The sequence below is a fragment of the Canis aureus genome, chromosome 33, assembly GCF_053574225.1.
Source record: "Canis aureus isolate CA01 chromosome 33, VMU_Caureus_v.1.0, whole genome shotgun sequence".
Taxonomy (NCBI): domain Eukaryota; kingdom Metazoa; phylum Chordata; class Mammalia; order Carnivora; family Canidae; genus Canis; species Canis aureus.
Genome location: NC_135643.1, coordinates 34,971,034 through 34,988,800, shown reverse-complemented (window position 1 = coordinate 34,988,800; position 17,767 = coordinate 34,971,034). Strand labels below are relative to the sequence as shown.

The following is a 17,767-nucleotide window of genomic DNA, read 5'->3' as shown; positions in this document are numbered from 1 at the left end:
ATAAGAATCATTGTGTTGTCATTTAGTTGCAATAACTGAAATGACTCTGAAAAAGTAGCAATCTTTATTGAGTTATGAAGTAGATATATGTTGATAGGATAAAGAACTTAAGTATTTTTAAAAAAAGTTTTTCTTTTCTTTGTTGTATAGCTAAAACAAGAATGATGACTAAACTTAAAGAGGCATTTTTAGTGTGAGAAGCTACATAAAATGGAAAATGTTCAATTAGCTTTTAAATTTATTTTATTTTGTTTCTCAGCAGTTAGTATTTGGCATGTTGCTGTTCTAATAGTAATTATTTTATTAATACATCATTGAAATATTTAGCTGCAATTTATCCATTTTGAATTTTGATGTGTAACACTAGGAAGATTCTGATTTGATCTTCCAATATATTTGCATTCCAAAGATTCTTAAAACATAGTAAGTAGTTCCTAGACTCTTCCTTGAGGAATTTTAAAATATAAGTTTTTCCTTTATTATACTTTTCGCTTTTGCATCTGAAAAAATTCCTGACACGCGGTCTATGGTTCAGTGATGGTCTTTATAAGTACAAAATAACTGGTAGATATTCTTTTTAATTTGCTAGAATTTTTTTTCTGTCTTCTATCTAGAATATGTGTACAGCTACCTGACCCTCAAACCCTTATACAGTATAATAACACCAGTAGCTCTGAGTGCACTAATATCATTCATCCAAAGATCATATCATGAATAAATGCTGTGTTTTGAGGGACACCCCCCCACAACTAACCTGCAACATACTGAAAGGGTCAATCATACTGTCCCAGTAATCCAAGCAGAACTCCTTATAATCAAAGACACACTTTTACCAGAAGGACTCTTTGGATTTGAGAAAAGTTTGTAGTTTCGTTATCTAACCTATAAGGGGTTTGGGTTGAGTTTTCATTAGTACATCTTATTCCACTAATTTAAATGGTGGAAACTAAAGAAGGTACCAAAGCCAGAAGAACTCTGGGAATCATGTAACCTGAAATGAAGAAGTACATTCAAAAGCACTTTAATCAAATATGTATTTGAATGAAGTTCAAAAAACTTTACATAAAACAAATAAATGTAATTTATGTTTCTGAGTAAATATGATTTGGAACAAAGAGCAGTTAATCTTCATATTTTATTGCCAAGTAAAAGAATGAGACATGGAAACAATGATTTTTTGTTCGTGCTGGGTATAGAAAAGAACCTTTCCATAATAATCGAGTAATTTACCTAAACTAATGAAACCATCTATATAGCACACACACACATACACACATACACACACACAACTACTTCTTTTCTTCTACCATTTATTACAGTCTAAAATATTATTAATTTTAGGAGTCTGTAGCTTACTAATATTTCTCCAAGTTTCGTACTGCTCATCATTGGCTTTTATTTAATTCATAATTCATGCATTGACTGGCACACATTTACCACAGAAAACCCTGTCTTCAACTTTTCGTTTTTACCCAGTAGAATCTTTTGGTACAGTGTCATAGCTGCAAAGTGGCATTTTACTCTCCAGTTTCATAGGAAAGAGTCCAACTGTACAATGAAAGATTATGCAAATCCTCAAGGAGCATCTAATCAATCACCTTGGTGTGAGAGGAATGCAGCTGATCGCTGAATTAGCTTCTGTTGGAATGTATTCATGTGTAACATCCCACTGACTGCATGACATCACAACAGCTCCAGGTCCTTGAAAGTCTTGAGGATGATTAGCTGAAGGAATTGGCTGTTTCTGCCAATCATAATCCGGCAGGGCTGCCTTTATAGTTCTGGAGATGTGAGAGAAAGAGGGAGGGAGGGAAAGACCGACTACGGCTAAACAAGAAGCACAGCAGCAGTAGCAACAGCAGAGCAGGAGCAGCTGGTATTCCGGTGATTAAATAGTTCTCTTAGCCTTTTTGCTGTACTCGGTCCGCTCCCTGGTGTAATTCTCGTGTCCAAGGAGGAAGCTGCATTTTAACGGTGTGCTGAACAGAGGTTTGAATCATTCCAGCTGGCTGCTTGTTTTGAAAAGGACAATGTGTGTATAAATAAAAAGAGACTGCTGGAAGAGTTCAGATACTAGGATTGGAGCTAAAAAGCGCTCTCGGAATATTGTAGAGGCAGATTGAACGGAAAGCTCCTTCTAATTAACCTGGGGCCGAGTGAATCTGAACGCTGGATATCTCACTTTCTAACTCTGGATAAATTCAAGTTAGGATAAGAAAAAAAAAAAATTGAAATGCTTCTCTAGGTAAGTTATTGCTTAATTTACTGAAACTGAGGTGTGTACAATAAATGAATGTGTGTTGCTTAGCTATGTAAACAAGTTGAGCACAATAAAGTTTTATTTGTGAAAGATTTGTGTAGAAGCAGGTATTAGTTTTAGACCAAATTCAATTTCTCTTTTCAGCCTGTGTGTGCTTATCTGTCATTACTCCTTGTGGAAGTTATATTTGCACTATAAATGGAAAATACAGTCCTGCCTGAAAAAAAAAGAGATAGAACCTGAAATATTTTAAACTGTTGTCAGAACATTTGCATAATAAACAACTCACTTGATAACAATTTTAGCCTTTCATAATTGAAAATACCCATTTTAAAAACTCAGCATTCAAACTGTGTGGTTATAAATGTTTCCCTGAAAAGTGTTACTGATAACATGGCATTCAGATTGCTCAAGATGGGAACTCCTCTCTTTGGGACCTGAGATTTATAGGCATGCTCTGTTCTAATGGTCTGTTTTAGAAAAACAGCTGTCACAGACATTTGAAATTGTATGATACAGTCATAAATTGCTTTTAAAGGAATAGAATGCTTTCCTATGAGGTCCTATTAGGAAAGAAAAAATAAATTTTTGGAATAATGTATGTCATATGCCATAAACATAGACTCCCAGGAGCACAAAAAAGCTTTATGCTATACCTGTAAATACCTCCAAATTCCTCATTCACGGAGAAGTTGGAAAATACATCTTTATTCATCCCTTCCAATATCTGTTGAAGAAAGCCAAATAAAAAGGAAACCTTAAACCTGTATTTTCTTTATAATTTGTCCCGATAGATAAGATATTGGATTTTTCAGAGTCATCATCAAGGTATTTTCAAGTGATGCTATAATTTATTATGATAGGTTATATTTACTATGAGTTCTAATATAACTCTGAAAAAGTTTCAGTAGTTTATACTTTATATGTCTTTTTCAAACTCACCTTTTCTTGCTTTCATGTCTTCTATCAGAATGTTTTTCATCAACTTAAGATCTTTAATGTTTAAATTGCATGCAAAGTTATTGATATGTTTTCTTAGTGATTTTAGTAATTCATTTTCTCCCTAAATTCATGGCTCAAATGCTGAGAGTTTCTTGCCACTAAAGGAAATTAATGAAGACAAAAGTTACTGTAATTACTTGAATTTATCCAAAGCTAGGAGGCAATTATTTCTTTCCCCAGATTTAAAATGTTTTTGTTTATATCAAAATAATAATTTTTATTTCTTCTATTAAAAATATGTCAATTAGCTTTTTCCAGATGCCAGGTTGGTGCTATGTTGGTCATGTTTTTTTCATGAAACAAATGCATGTAGAAAATATAAAGTCTAAATAGTTTTAAACCTTCAACTGGAACTCATTTAAAAAATTAAGTGATTAATAAGAAAAATATATTTGCTACTATCATTTATCTCAATAGAAAAAAATGGGTATTTAATACTATTTAACATCTGCTGTGACATTTTTATAATAACAAATCCTGTGAATATTTACCTTATGATTAATATCATATAGCACTTATGATAGACGTGTCATGATAAGCTAAGAGAATTTTAGAAAGTGAACAAACATTAAGTGGAATAGTCTTTTTTTTTACTGTATTTTAATGACAATGATCATAACTAAGATTGATACTTAGAATCCTTTGAAAAAATTATGATGTGTATGACTTAATAAATATAGCATGAAAATCACCTTTAGAGAGAAAATACAGATGCAATTTACATACTCCGACATCATTCTCAAATTTTTTAAAAATACAACTAGCTAGAATTTAAATAATAACTTTTTAAAAAGCCAAAAACTTCATAAGGATTTTAACATTTGTTTTATTTTCAATAAACTTGCAAATGTATATAAATTGCATTTTGTTTTCTGCCAACTGAAGTTATTCTCAAAGAAACTTATCCATTTAAATGATTTTCCCTGAATACCAAAATTAAGTTAATTACACTATTTTATACATAAATATTTAAAATCATAATTTGGAATTTGCATATATGATAACCAAAATAAAAATACATGTTTATATATGTATTCACCTCAAAAAAGGACAATCTTTTATATTTCGTCTGAGTATTAAAACCCGTTATATCTATTCTCTCCTCCTCCCCAAATATCATTCTGTGATTAGATTTAAAATAAAGTTAATTTCTTAGTTCAAGTCTCAGTGCTAACCTTACTTCTTAAAGATACTAAAGAAATGCTTCTGAACCAGTGAAATATTTGCCCTCAATAGGTCTAATGTTTATATGATCCCCTTGCATATTCTGTTTGAGTGGGAAAGTGCCATTGAGAATAAAATCCAAAGATCAAACTTTCTGTGCTCCCTGAGTAACAAGTACTCAAGGAGGAGAACAGAGAAGCATTTAGCATGCTTTGTTCAAACTAGAAGATTCTAGCTAATGCTGCCTCCCCAGATTAGGAAAGCAGCTGGGGAAACTTATAAAATAAAGCTAAAATATCAGCCCTGGCTAGAAGCCAAGACAGAGAAGCTGTGCACCCAGAAGGCTAATTCTTTCTGGGCTAAAATTCATTGCTAATACATTATGTTTAAAGTCTAAACTGAAGTGTGACTTTTTTCCCTAGTACAAACTGTGGGACATTAAAGAACAAATACACTTCCTGACTAGAGTAAAGTTTTTAAAGTAATGAAGTTTTCTTCTTTGTAAAGTTTGCTCTAATGAAAACTGGAAATAAACCTAGCAGAAACTCCTATAAAATACGCTTTGTACCTAAGAGCAGAAGAATAAATAAACATGAGATACATCATCTAACCATCATCTTAGCGATAGCAGAGTGATCAGATATGCCACCTATGGTTACATGTCCAAAGGAAGAAGGAGGAAGTTTTTATGGAAGTAACTTGGATAGTAAAATTTACAGTAGAAGTAGACATACTAAAACTGTTGAAGAATATACCTTTTGAAGCTAGACAACAAAAGAGAAAGTTAACTCTCAGCCCTCATGTACTCCAAATAAGTAGGAAAAGGGGAAACCATGTTGTCTGTTGATTTATTTTAAGTTTATGAAGTGAGAGAAAGAGGTCAGGTGTCAGACATAATGCTACTGCCTTCAGCCATCTTTGAATAACATTTAGCCAATGTTTTCTTTAACACTTCAGGAAACTTTCAACTATGCTGTTACAGAGAGTGTTAAATGCACTCTTTTTTAAGTTATTTCAGCAAGCCTCAGAAGTTAAAGGTGTCAATTGCAATGCAGAACTTTTATAAATACAGTCCTATTTCCAAGCTTCCTTTATCTCAATTTTCTAAGGAATGCTATCACATCCTAGAGTTGACAAATCTAAAGTGTCTTTTAGAGTAATATTGAATTGATAACAGATTTTTCCCAAAGTCCAAAATAGTCTGATAATGAAATCCAAACACATCAATGGCTTTGTATATTTCAAGACAAATAGAGTTTTTCAGAAAAATATGAATAGTGGGGCACCTGACTGGCCCTGTTGGTAGAGCATGCAACTCTTGATCTTGGAGTTGTAAATTCAAGCCCCAGTTAAGTGTGGAGATTACTTAAAAATAAAATCTTAAAAAGAAATGTGAATAGTAACTTCCTCTTCATTCCTACACATGTAAATTTTTTCCTTGATGTATTTATTTCCTTTACCTTCGTATAATTTCTATATTATATTCATGATTATCCATATAATTCAGGCCATGAAAAAATCATAACAAAACAACCTGAATGTCACAAACTAAATATTGCCTTTCAAGTGATTTATTAAGGAAATTTGCATATATAGACTTATTTAGAAATATTTTTTTCAAGAGATATACCTAAGGATACTTCATTAATGATAATAGTATTTATCATTAATACTTCATTAATGATAAATGATAATCATGAATAATTAATTAGAACTAAGGAAATATGTGAAAAGAAAATAAAGGTTAAAAAGACTATGTTTGAATGCTTGAGAACTTAATTTGATGATGTACTTAGAGTATCATAGAAAACAAAAGTGACAATTTTTAACTCCATTAAATTGCAAAATTGAGACTTCTGTACCAAACTCAATTTTTACACTTCTTTTAAATTATTGTTTTAAATATTTGAAGTGCTCAATAGACACCTTCAGTAAGCCAATACACACACACATACAAACAGGTATGCACAAACACTTCCTTTTTTTCTTCCAAATTAAAAGACAGTCCCCTTTTCAAACATTCTACCATCAGATGAACTTGTGCTTTATTTAAAATAACCTCTTCATTAAAAGCCTTTAATGGAATTTATCTTCAGTCATAACCTTGTAGAAGTTGAATGTCAGCTGACCACATTACGTATGTTCAAGCAAAAAGTTAAGTGTAGATATTCTTCCTTCACCGCTGTTTAACTGCTCCTTTCTTCTTTTCTTTCTTTTTTCCTTTTTCTTCTCCTTTCCCTTTCCTTCTTCTCTCTTCCCTTTCTGTTTCCTCCTTTCCTCTTTCTCTTCATTTTCTTCTCTGTCCTTTTATCCTTATTTATTTCCCCCCTTCCTCCCTTCCCTAATCATTTTCTTTCTTCTCTTTATTCTTTATTCATTTTTGCCACAGCAGCTTCAATGCTCCCTTGCAAAGCCCAGGAGCAAATCACTCATGTTTAGCATGAAGGTGATTATCTAATGGCCCAGTTTGAACATGGCAATGGGTAGGAAAAATGCACATTAAAAGTAGGTTTACTATGCTGAGCAATAAAAGAAAGGTAAGATGGAATGGGAAATTCATGTCAAAGTAGTAGTGATATCAACCTTAAAATATTGACTGTTCTCCCACCTGTGAATTTCCATTTAATTTACTAAATTCTTTAAATAGAGTTCTTTTTCTCTCTGAGTATTTCCCTTTCATTGCCAGTGTAATCTTTTTCATGCAGCAAATGCAGCATAGTGGCAAAAATATAATAATAATAAATGTAAATAATCCTTGTACTTATATTTAAATCCCCATAAATCATTTTTTATATTTAGTAGTTTAAACATAGTAGCATTCATATGCAGCCTAAAGGCTGACTGCTATATTAATGGAAGAAAGAGAGAGAAGAGAAAGCTATTTTGCACATTAACATGCTTTGGCTTGACTCCATTCCTGAATCAGAAATTCAATTGTAGACTGCTGATCCACAGAATTTGTCATATTTCATCAGACATCTTAAAAGAGTTCTTCTTGAGGTACTGAATAGTCTTTCACACCTACGTAAAAATCACTTAAACTTCAGAAATAAATATAGCTATACTAAGGATTAATACAAGGAAACAGATGCAGAGATGCATATGCTCTTGTGAACACATATAAACGTCCTAATTCTATTCATTACTCTAAAGTGCAAATGAATAATGAGAATTAAAGTTTAAATTTTGTTTCCAACTCAATCTCTCTCTAATAGTTATGCCAATCCAACTGAGTTTTTGCATGCTATGGTAAGTAAAACAATACAGGCTATCATTTAAAAATTACACTTAATAATTCATTTAGAGTATTATGGTTCCTGATTATCTCAGTTTGGGAAGCTGCTTTCCTTGGAATAGGGTATTTTCTTAATAACCACAAAAATGATGTTCAAATTACTCAGTCGAGGTTGAACTCAATTTAGTACTTAAGCTACTCTATTTTTCCATCTGGACATATTTTTCACTTTATACAGAGAAAATAGCTTTTCATTTTTGTTCAGTAATGTTTATAATGATAATGATAATATTATTATCCATTATGTTTAATATATGCCAGATACCATTCAAGATATTAGTGTGAAGAAAACAGCTCTCAGAAGGGCTTATATTTGGGGTGAGGGCAGGGTAACAAGTAGTAAACAAAGATGGTATGAGAGGGCTATAAGTAATATGAAGATGAATAAATCAAGGTAGTGGGTTAAAGGGTGTTACTGAAAGCCATAGAGCTGGTCAGTAAATACCTTTTTGGTAAGTTGACACTCAGAAAACTTATTTAAAAGCTATATGCCAAACTGAGATATTACCTCAGTCTTGTAGAAAACATAATGAGGAGCAACGACTTTCTGTAATTTGCTAGCTGACAAGCTGAATTTTTATTCTACTGATTGATTATTAACTTCAATTCTGTGAAATTGGTAGAGGTTTAGGATATGGCACACTATTTAGTGTTACTTTCTCTGTAATGCAGAAAGACCATCAGTTTTAGAAGATGTAATTCTTAATTCACTTCTACTCTTTACATTCCTCAGATATTTAAAAAGTAGTAAGTAAATATCTCAAATTATTGTATTTTCCTTATAGCTTGAAAATTAATGCTATTTTTGAGATTTATGTAGCAGAAGACCTAGTCCTCTGTTTCATTCTCACAAATCAGTGGATATAAGAACCAATATTCCAAAATCACTTAGGTGGCTGGAACAATAGACTTATATTGCTATTATATAAGGATAATATAATTGTTGAAGTTTTTTTTTTAAATCACCAATTACAAAAGTATTTCAAAATCAACAAGAACAAAAAATATAAGGCTAATACAATGCTAATGCAAACTTAAAATGAATTAATGAAATCAAATTACCAAAGTTGAGAAAACAGTGATCGGCAATCTTGGCAGAGGTCTGACATCATGCAGCCTATAGGCCAACATCAGGTTCCTGCCATCTCATATTAGAAGCAGTCTTCTCTGACCTTCTTCCCCCAGGGTGGATCACCGTCCCTGCTCCACCCTCACAATTGTATTACGGTACCTATTAACTTAAAATGTGAGTACTATATATGTGTTAGCATCCCTAGTTAACCAAAATATTTCAATAGCAGGATAGTTTAGGGAGTTCTTGACCTACAAGCAAATAGCAAGCATTTGATAAATGTAGAATGTGAGGCATGTTGTATGTGCAACAGTTGAGGAAACAATATTTAAAGGAAAAAAAACTATTGAAGAACAGTGTAATTACTTTTATATGTTGCAGATTTTTTTATGAAAGGAGAATTTGTTTTATATTATATGACACCAGTGGAGTGACATATGAAAGATATTGGGAGATTGTTTCTATGCAAAATCAGGAAGAACAATACATCCTAAAAATCAGTGAGATTCCAGTCAATCAAAGCAACCACCACAGGTTGCAGGGCTACTTATCCAGAAGACTTTTTGGAAAGTATTTCTGCCATGAGTAGGAGATGGTTACCAAGGTTTCTTATGTTTTTCATTGTGTAACTATAAGAAATGAGGATGAAGATTTTACAGTGTCATGCTACCCACCTAGAAACAAACTCTAGCAGTTGGTTTGAAGACTAGTCAACAAATGTCAAGTAAATAATGATTGAGTAAAATTGCATAGCAGGAAAGTATTACTCAGGACCTGCTCTGGAATGTAAAAGCAACTTTTCCCAAAAGTGTAATTTTACAAGGTTTATAATCTGTTGAAGACAATAAAATAATTATTAAGTGAATTGACTTTTAAAAATTTAGACATATCAGTTTTGCCGCTCTTTTGAGCTAGTCCAAGGAAATTTCTACAGATTAGATGTATGAATAAGAAAGATACTTGTAGCTTCTATGAACTTCTAAATGATAAAGAATATAGAGATTGTTTGGCTAAGTTGTGAAGTGAAAGTAAGCCCTAAAGAGAAGAATTGCAGTTATGTAAACAAATGTGGATTGATTTAAAGATGAGTTAGCATCATGACATAATAGAAGGCAGGAGGTAATGTTGAATTCCACCAAAGTTGGATTCTAATTCTAGCTTTGCCCTAATGTGTAATATAACCTTGAAAAATCTTATTAACTCTTCTGTGCCTCAGATTCATGATCTGTGAATAGAGATAATAATACCTACTTCATAGAACTGCTGGAAAAGCTAAATGTGATAATAAATATGAAGTTCCTAATACAAAGTTGGAAACATGAGAGGTGTTAAATTAATGGAATTAAGTATTAATTACATGCATCAGTACTCTGACTTTGGCCTGCAAGGTAACATTTTGTACTGATTTAAAGCAACCCCTAGTGACGAGTATTGACTATTTCCATCCCCATCACTCGTAAGTAATGGTCTAAATCACCATTCTGCACTGTCTTTCCTGTATTTTTATTATATGTGAATATTAATAATATTAAGTATAACTTAAAGATCAGGGATCATTGACTAACATTTTAATCTGATTTATCACAGTTTCAAAAATTAACTTACACTCGAATATCTTAAGGAAAACAGACATAAACCAGAGGAAAATACTGTCAGAAGAATAAGTCTTAAATAGTTTGTCTTGATTTTCTGGCATGCTGGTGTAAAGAAAAACATGGGATCAGAAGATGACAAGAAAGCAAAGGTTCGGAAACTGAAACTGCATAGAACTAAAACAAATACAAATGTTACTTAGTTTGCTATTTTATCTAGTAAAACACTAAAAAAAAATTCGTGTGGTATCTATATTGATATATTTTCTAGAATTATTACAAAAGTTACTTAATGAATGTTTTAAAAGAATGCTATACACTGAACCAAAAAAAAAAAATTCACTTAGAAAGCCTCTGTTAGAAAATCGTTGGGGTTATAAAATGTAGAAAATTTTGTTGACCTTCAAAATATCTTCGGGGAAAAAAAGAACAGGGAAAATGAAAAAAAATGATTTTGCTTTACATGTGAAAATTATGTAAAATGCAGAAACCACTGCTACAACATTTTACCCAACTGTTTACTTCAAATTTATTGAACAGTTTTCTAAACAAGTGCTTGTGCAGGTTTTAGGTGGGCAGAATGTTCATTCCAGAGGCTTCTCCACACCTCTTGTACTCATACAGTGAGAAACACAGGAGAGCTTGTTAACTACCACCTCCCTCCCACTCATGGCAAGAGCTGCTTCCACAGAAACCTCTGGACAATAGATTTAACTTCTCTAAATTACTAATGTTGACTCAGACTGATACAAAAAAAAGATACAAATTATATTTTAAGTTTTGCCACAAATGTGTTGGTGTATCTTAAATTGACCTTAAAGTTTCCATATGTAAAACCAGACCACTCCTCCTATTCTTTTTTTCCCAAGATATTCTTGGAGATCAACAAAATGTTTTACATTTCACAATTTCCCAGTATTTTCTATGATACAGGCTTGCTAAGTGAATTATTTTGGTACAGTGCCTAGCATCGTTTTAAAGCATTCATAAGTAACTTTTGTAATAATTCTAGATTCCAGTCATCAAGTATTAAAATAGGAGCATCTCAAGAAACATTGCCTCTGACAAGTAGCAGAAAGCTTGAAATCACTCCAAATCTCTCCCCGTAGGTTTTTATTATGTTTTTCCCCAAAAACTTTCAGAACTGTGTATTCTGGATTAGTTTTGAGTGGGAAGAGGAAATTCTATATGGCATATATTTACATGTGATCACCCGTATTATATCTGGTTGATGGCCAAGCTGGTGTTTTATTCTACGGTATCAAAAAGTTAAAATAACATAAAATATGAAGCAATTAGATTAAAAAAAAACAGCAAGCACAGGTTATCAGTGAAGTTGAGTGGAGTATGTCCCTTTGGTAAATAATTATCTGACTCTTGTGCTATGTAAAATTACGAATGCTCTGAAATAAGAAATAAGTAGAAGATGGAAATAGTAACTAAAAGATTCATAAAATCTAAAGTTATGAGATAAATTATCAACAGAAAATGATTAGTATTTCCATTTCAGCAGTGTTCTTTATAAGTCTTGTGGAAGGCAATGAAATTCTACTTTTTGATATTTAGGGTACCAATGCAGAACAGTGGCAATGGAGGAGATGTAGGATCAATCAGAAAATATTGGTTCACATTATCTGTGTGAAGTTCAACAAGTTTTGCCTTCTATGCATTGAATTTTCCATTTATTCATTCCTTGAGTTCTTTGAATAATAATTTGATAATTGGTGTTTATATCTGTTTATAAGGATATATATGTGTATAAATATATATACACACACACATTATATATATATACATATCTGTTCTTACATGAGATAAACAGGGCCCACTTGAAAAGGGTTTATTTTTATAACAAGAAGCTCAAAGTCAGTAGTATATAAATTTACACAGTAATATTCTGCTAATGAGATAATATAACGGAAAAAACAATCCTCACTAAAATTTCCTATAAACTAGATAATAGCCATCAGTTATACTGTCCCAGACCAATCTAATTTTTCTCCAGCATTTATCTATTAACTTAACTACATTAAAAGTCTAGGTAAGAAAGTCGGTGGTAGGGAAATGACTGTTGAGATAAATGAATTTTAAGGGATACTAATCTTTTGTTACTTCTGATGCAGGCAAATCCTGTGATAGTGGCCAAGCAATAGCTTTCCTAAATTCAGTAAATTAAAACATCAAAAGTGTATCTTCTAAGAGATGTTAGACTTTAATGTAACTTGTGAATGTAAGTGTAGTAGTATTAGTAACACATTATATTCACGGAGACAATTAATATAATTTTTGTAATTTGCAGTTTAATAAATTTCTTTCTGATTTCTTGAAGTTAAGCTTCAATGTTAAATATTAGACATAATTATTTTTCTTTCTCTGTTACTCAGTAATAGATCAAGACATACATTTCTACATTGTAATTTCATTCATTTATCTCTATATCTTATAGTTTCATTGTCTGTAAGAACATGAGGGCTAAATGAGCATTTTATGTTTTATGGATAACTGCTTCTGTGATTGTCTACTGAGACAATTGACAAAGACACAGATTCATGCTAAATATAACAATAGTTTTTTTAAAAAAAGATTATTAAGCTAAAACAAAGCAATTATCAGTTGATGGTAATTATTTTATTGCTGCTGGCTATAAGTTGATTTAACTAAATTGTATAGAGATAAGTGCAGAAAATGAACAATGCATTGGGATTCTAAGGGCAAAATTGGTCATCACTCCCCTGCCTGAGCCTGGATCTTGGTTTTCTCTCTCTCTTTAAAATCTCTCCTTCCTACTCAAAATCCAAATCTCTGATTTAAACAATGGACTTCCCTCTCTAGATCCTTTCCAAATAACTTTGGTCCACATGATTCTCTCCTTTCTCTGAAATCTCATAGCATATTCTTTCTTGGCTAATAACCATATACTCCTCATGAAAGCAAGTTTGTGTTCCTATGAACTCTCTCACTTTTTTTCTTCATTTTACTTGCAGGTATTCTGAACTTTTCACCATGTACCACTTTCTCAACTCACTTTAATCTTTTTACTTGACTTCATTACACCACTGGGCATTTGCTAAGGTCACTAAAACCAAGATCAATTTTCAGTTGTATTACTTGATTTAAAATAGCATTCAATTCTTGCTCAGAAATATTTGTGTACCTTTGCTTGAAGCTTCCATGGCTCTCTTCCACTAACCACATTTTATGCAGTTTAAAGGTTTTAATGGTATACCTCTATCGTTTTACTCATTCCTTAGCTTTCTCACTTGATATTATAGCTTTTTCTACTCCTTAACTTATAATTCCAGATCAGACCTTAAATTCCATTCTGATATATTTAGCAGCCTAGGAGACATTCCTTTTTAATATTTCACAGATATTTCAAAAAATATATATTACATTCTACTCATTTTCTCACCCCACACCCCTGGTACCATATGACTTTGTACTTTCCCTAGTATTGTACTTATACTATATTGTAATTGACTTTGTATCTAAATGTGTCACAGAATAAATGCTTATTGCTTTTGAAGAGCAGAGGTAGTGTTTGTCAGGTAGCTAGTACCTCTGGCACTTGATAAGCATTAAAAAAATATTGAATGAATGACGGAAAGCCTGAAGCCTTGGACTATTTTTACCCCTCTAGATCCATTCAATCACCAAGTCATGACACTTCTAATTCTTATGTGACAGGATAAAAATAATTCATATGAGAGTATTCACAACTTTGTCCCTCTAACAAACAGCATAAAACTATTTATTTTTCCCCTTCCTAAAGAAAAGGATATCTTGCTTTTCAAGTGTGAGGTTAATTAATAATATATATTTTTAATTTTTTTGGTATATTTTTTATTGGAGTTTGATTTGCCAACATATAGTATGTTAATTGATAATATAATAAGGTCTTAGAGAGAAGGGATAAGAGAGGAGGGAGAAAAAAAAAAGTGAAGCAGGTGGCAGAAATACAATTTTGTCATGTGAGAATTTCCAGAGTAGCTTTGGGGTACAGGGGAAATGGAGATTAAATAAACAAACATTTTAAAAGTTCTGTTTTGTTTTATGAATTGGAACTCTTTAATGTTGTTTAGAAAATGTGGGTAAATAACAGAATTGCTTTAAAATAAATTACTGTGGCTCTTGTTTTGTACTTATTAAATGGTTCCAACAAGGCTACCCACAGAGGGCTGCAAAATTATAAGACCTGAAAAGCTATATATAAACATTATGAAACTGCTTTTTCTTAAAAAAATTAACTTTACTCTTTAGAGCATTTTAGGTATTCACACACACACACACCACAGATACACATGCTAGCCTCCTCCACCACCAACATGCATCAACAATTGATGAACCTACATTGACACTTTGTTATCACTCAAAGTCCATAGTTTACATTAAGGTTTACTCTTGGTGATATATATTTTCTGGAGTTTGACAAATGTATAATGAATGTATCCATGGTTACAGTCAAAATAGTTCTACTGCCCTAAGATCCTCTATACTTCATCTATTCATCCCTCTCTTCTCCTCCCATACCCCTGACAGCTACTGGTCTTTTTTACTAACTCTGTAGTTATGCCTTTCCAGATATTATATAATTGGAATTATACAGCATGCAATCTTTTCAGATTGGCTGCTTTCATTTGGTTTGATTCCTTCATGTATTTCTGTGGCTTGATAGTTCTTATCTTTTTAGCCCTAAATAATATTCTATTTTACAGAGGTACCAAAGTTTGTTTATCCATTTACCTACTAAAGGACATCTTGATAGCTTCCAAGTTTGGCAATTATGAATAAAGCTTCCATAAATAGCTCTTTTTAGGTGTTTGTGTGGACATAAGGTTTCAATTCTTGGGCAAATAACAAAGAGCTCAATTGCAGGATTGTATAAAACTATGTTTAGCTTTGTATGAAACTGTCGAAGTACCTTACAAAGTAGCTATGCCATTTTGCATTACTGCCAGCAATTAATAAGACTTCCTTTTGTTCTACATCCTTCCCAGCATTTGGTATTTTCACTGTTTTGGATTTTAGGTAGTCTAATCACTAGTGATAGCCATATTGTTATTTTAATTTGTAATTCCCTAATGACATATGATGAGCATCATGTTTTTACTACTTATTTTTCATCTGTGCATTTTCTTTCAGGAGGTATCTGTTCAGGTCTTGGACTCACTTTTTTAGGTTATTCATTTTCTTATTGTTGAGTTTCAAGTATTCAATATATATTTTGAATAGCAGTCCCTTATCAGATATGCCTGTTTTATTCCAGTGAATAGCCTGTCTTTTTTATTCTCTTAACAGTTTCTTTCACAGAGAAGTTTTTAAATTTTTACTTAACTGAAGTATAGTTTATCAATCCTTTCTTTCTTGGATTATGCCTTTGTGGTATTTAAAAAGTCATTACCGAATTCAAGATCATCTAGTTTTTCTCCTGCTATCTTTTAGGAGTTTTATAGTTTTGCTTATTTTACATTTATGATTCATTTTTTGTTAATTTTTGAGAAGTGGATAAGGTCTGTATATAGATTCTTTGTGTGTGTGTGTTTATGTACAGTTGTTTTAGTACCATTTGTTGAAAAACTATCCTTTCTCTATTAAATTGACTTTGCTCCTTTGTCAAAAATCAGTTGACTATCTTTGTTGGATTTATTTCTGAGCTCTCCATTCTGTTCTATTGATCTATTTGTGTATTCTTTTGCCAGTACCACACTGTCTTGATTTCTGTAGCTTAATAGTAAAATTTGAAATTTGTTGTCAGTCCTCTTTTCTTCTCCTTCAGTATTGTATTGGCTATTCTGAATCTTGCTCTGAACTTTGCTTCCTATTTTTAAATCTCTGTTTGTATTTTCTTAAGTCTTTATTGGAATTATTGTAATATTTTTTTCTTTTTAGAAGGCTTATTTATTTATTTGGCAGAGAATGAGAGAGAACGCATGCCATCAGGGGAGGGGTTGGCAGAGGGAGAAAGAATCTCAAGCGGACTCTTCACTGAGCAGGCAGCCTGACTAGAAACTGGATCTCTTGACCCTGAGATCATGACCTGAGCTGAAATTACGAGTCAGATGCTTAACGGACGGAGCCACCGTTGGAGTCCCCTATTGTAAATAAATAAAGATCTTCTGTCTCATGGCTCTAACCTGTCCTCTTACTCCCTCAAAACAAAACAAAGCAAAACTTACTAAAAGACAGCATTTACCATGTCATTCTCCAAATTAAAGTATTTCAATAGTTGTCCAATATTTAAGGCAATTGAAAAATCCTTATCGTTTTGAATGAGGCCTTTTTATTTCCTGGTACCTGTCTTCTCAATTGAGTTTCCTGCCACTCTCTTTTAAAAATGGGATACAGACACTGAGAATAGAAAGGAGCAAAACAGAATCAAATCTCTGATTCAAATGCTAAATTCTAAAGAAAATGATAGACAAAAAAGTAATATTCTATACTAACATTGTTAATAGTATAATAGATTTTTAAAATCACACACACACACACACACACACACAAAATAAAAACAAGGAGGCTGAGCAGCCCTGGTGGCTCAGCGGTTTAGTGCCGCCTTCAGCCCAGGGCCTGATCCTGGAGACCTGGGATCGAGTCCCACGTCGGGCTCCCTGCATGGAGCCTGCTTCTCCCTCTGCCTGTGTCTCTGCCTCTCTCTCTCCTCTCTGTGTATTCTCATGAATAAATAAATAAAATCTTTAAAAAAATAAAATAAAATAATAAAAATAAAAATAAAAATAAATAAAAACAAGGAGGTGCAGGGAGAGAGCTTGCAATCCTGCACTGAGAGATTAGAAGCAGATACACTGAAACTATTACATTTAAGTGAGACTTAAAGATATGATAGTATATGCTATGTTTATATTTGGGGGACAAGTATTTAAAGCAGAGGAAACAGCAAGTGCAGAAGTACCAAGATTGCTATCTGAAGAACACAGCATGTTCAGAGAACATTGAGAAGGCCCGTGGGATTATAGAGAATTAAGTGAAAGATAAATGGAAGATTAAGTAGAGTTGTGTAGAATATTCTGTAAATTTGGCTCTTAATTACTAAAATGAAGGAACCACTATGGGGGTGAGGAGTTGATCTTGGAAGAGACCTAGCCTGATATGCATTATAAAGTGATTCCTCTGGCCAATGCATTAAAAATAATGATTTGGGGAAATGGCAGAGGCAGAAATCAATTAGGAAGATATTTTAGTAATCCAGTGGATATATAATGCTATTTTGGACTATGGTAATAGCTGAGAAGATGTTAACATGTGTTCAGATTCTATATGTATTTTATAGGTAAAGCCAACAGATTGAATGTCTAATACGTCTGGCGGGAAACAAAGAGAGAAGTCAATGACTAACCTCAAGGGGAGTTGTGTGTGTGTGTGTG

The 17,767-nt window shown here is 32.5% G+C and overlaps 1 protein-coding gene across 1 annotated transcript in view; it reads left to right on the top strand.

Moving 5' to 3' along the window:
- Positions 1-1,727: 1,727 nt before the first annotated feature.
- The window catches only part of LOC144304002 (bifunctional heparan sulfate N-deacetylase/N-sulfotransferase 4), a 285,189-nt gene continuing 269,149 nt past the window's right edge, over positions 1,728-17,767 (top strand). Inside the window, exon 1 of the mRNA XM_077882441.1 lies at positions 1,728-2,245. The gene's annotated coding sequence lies outside the window, so the exon portion shown is untranslated. The remainder of the gene's footprint in view (positions 2,246-17,767) is intronic.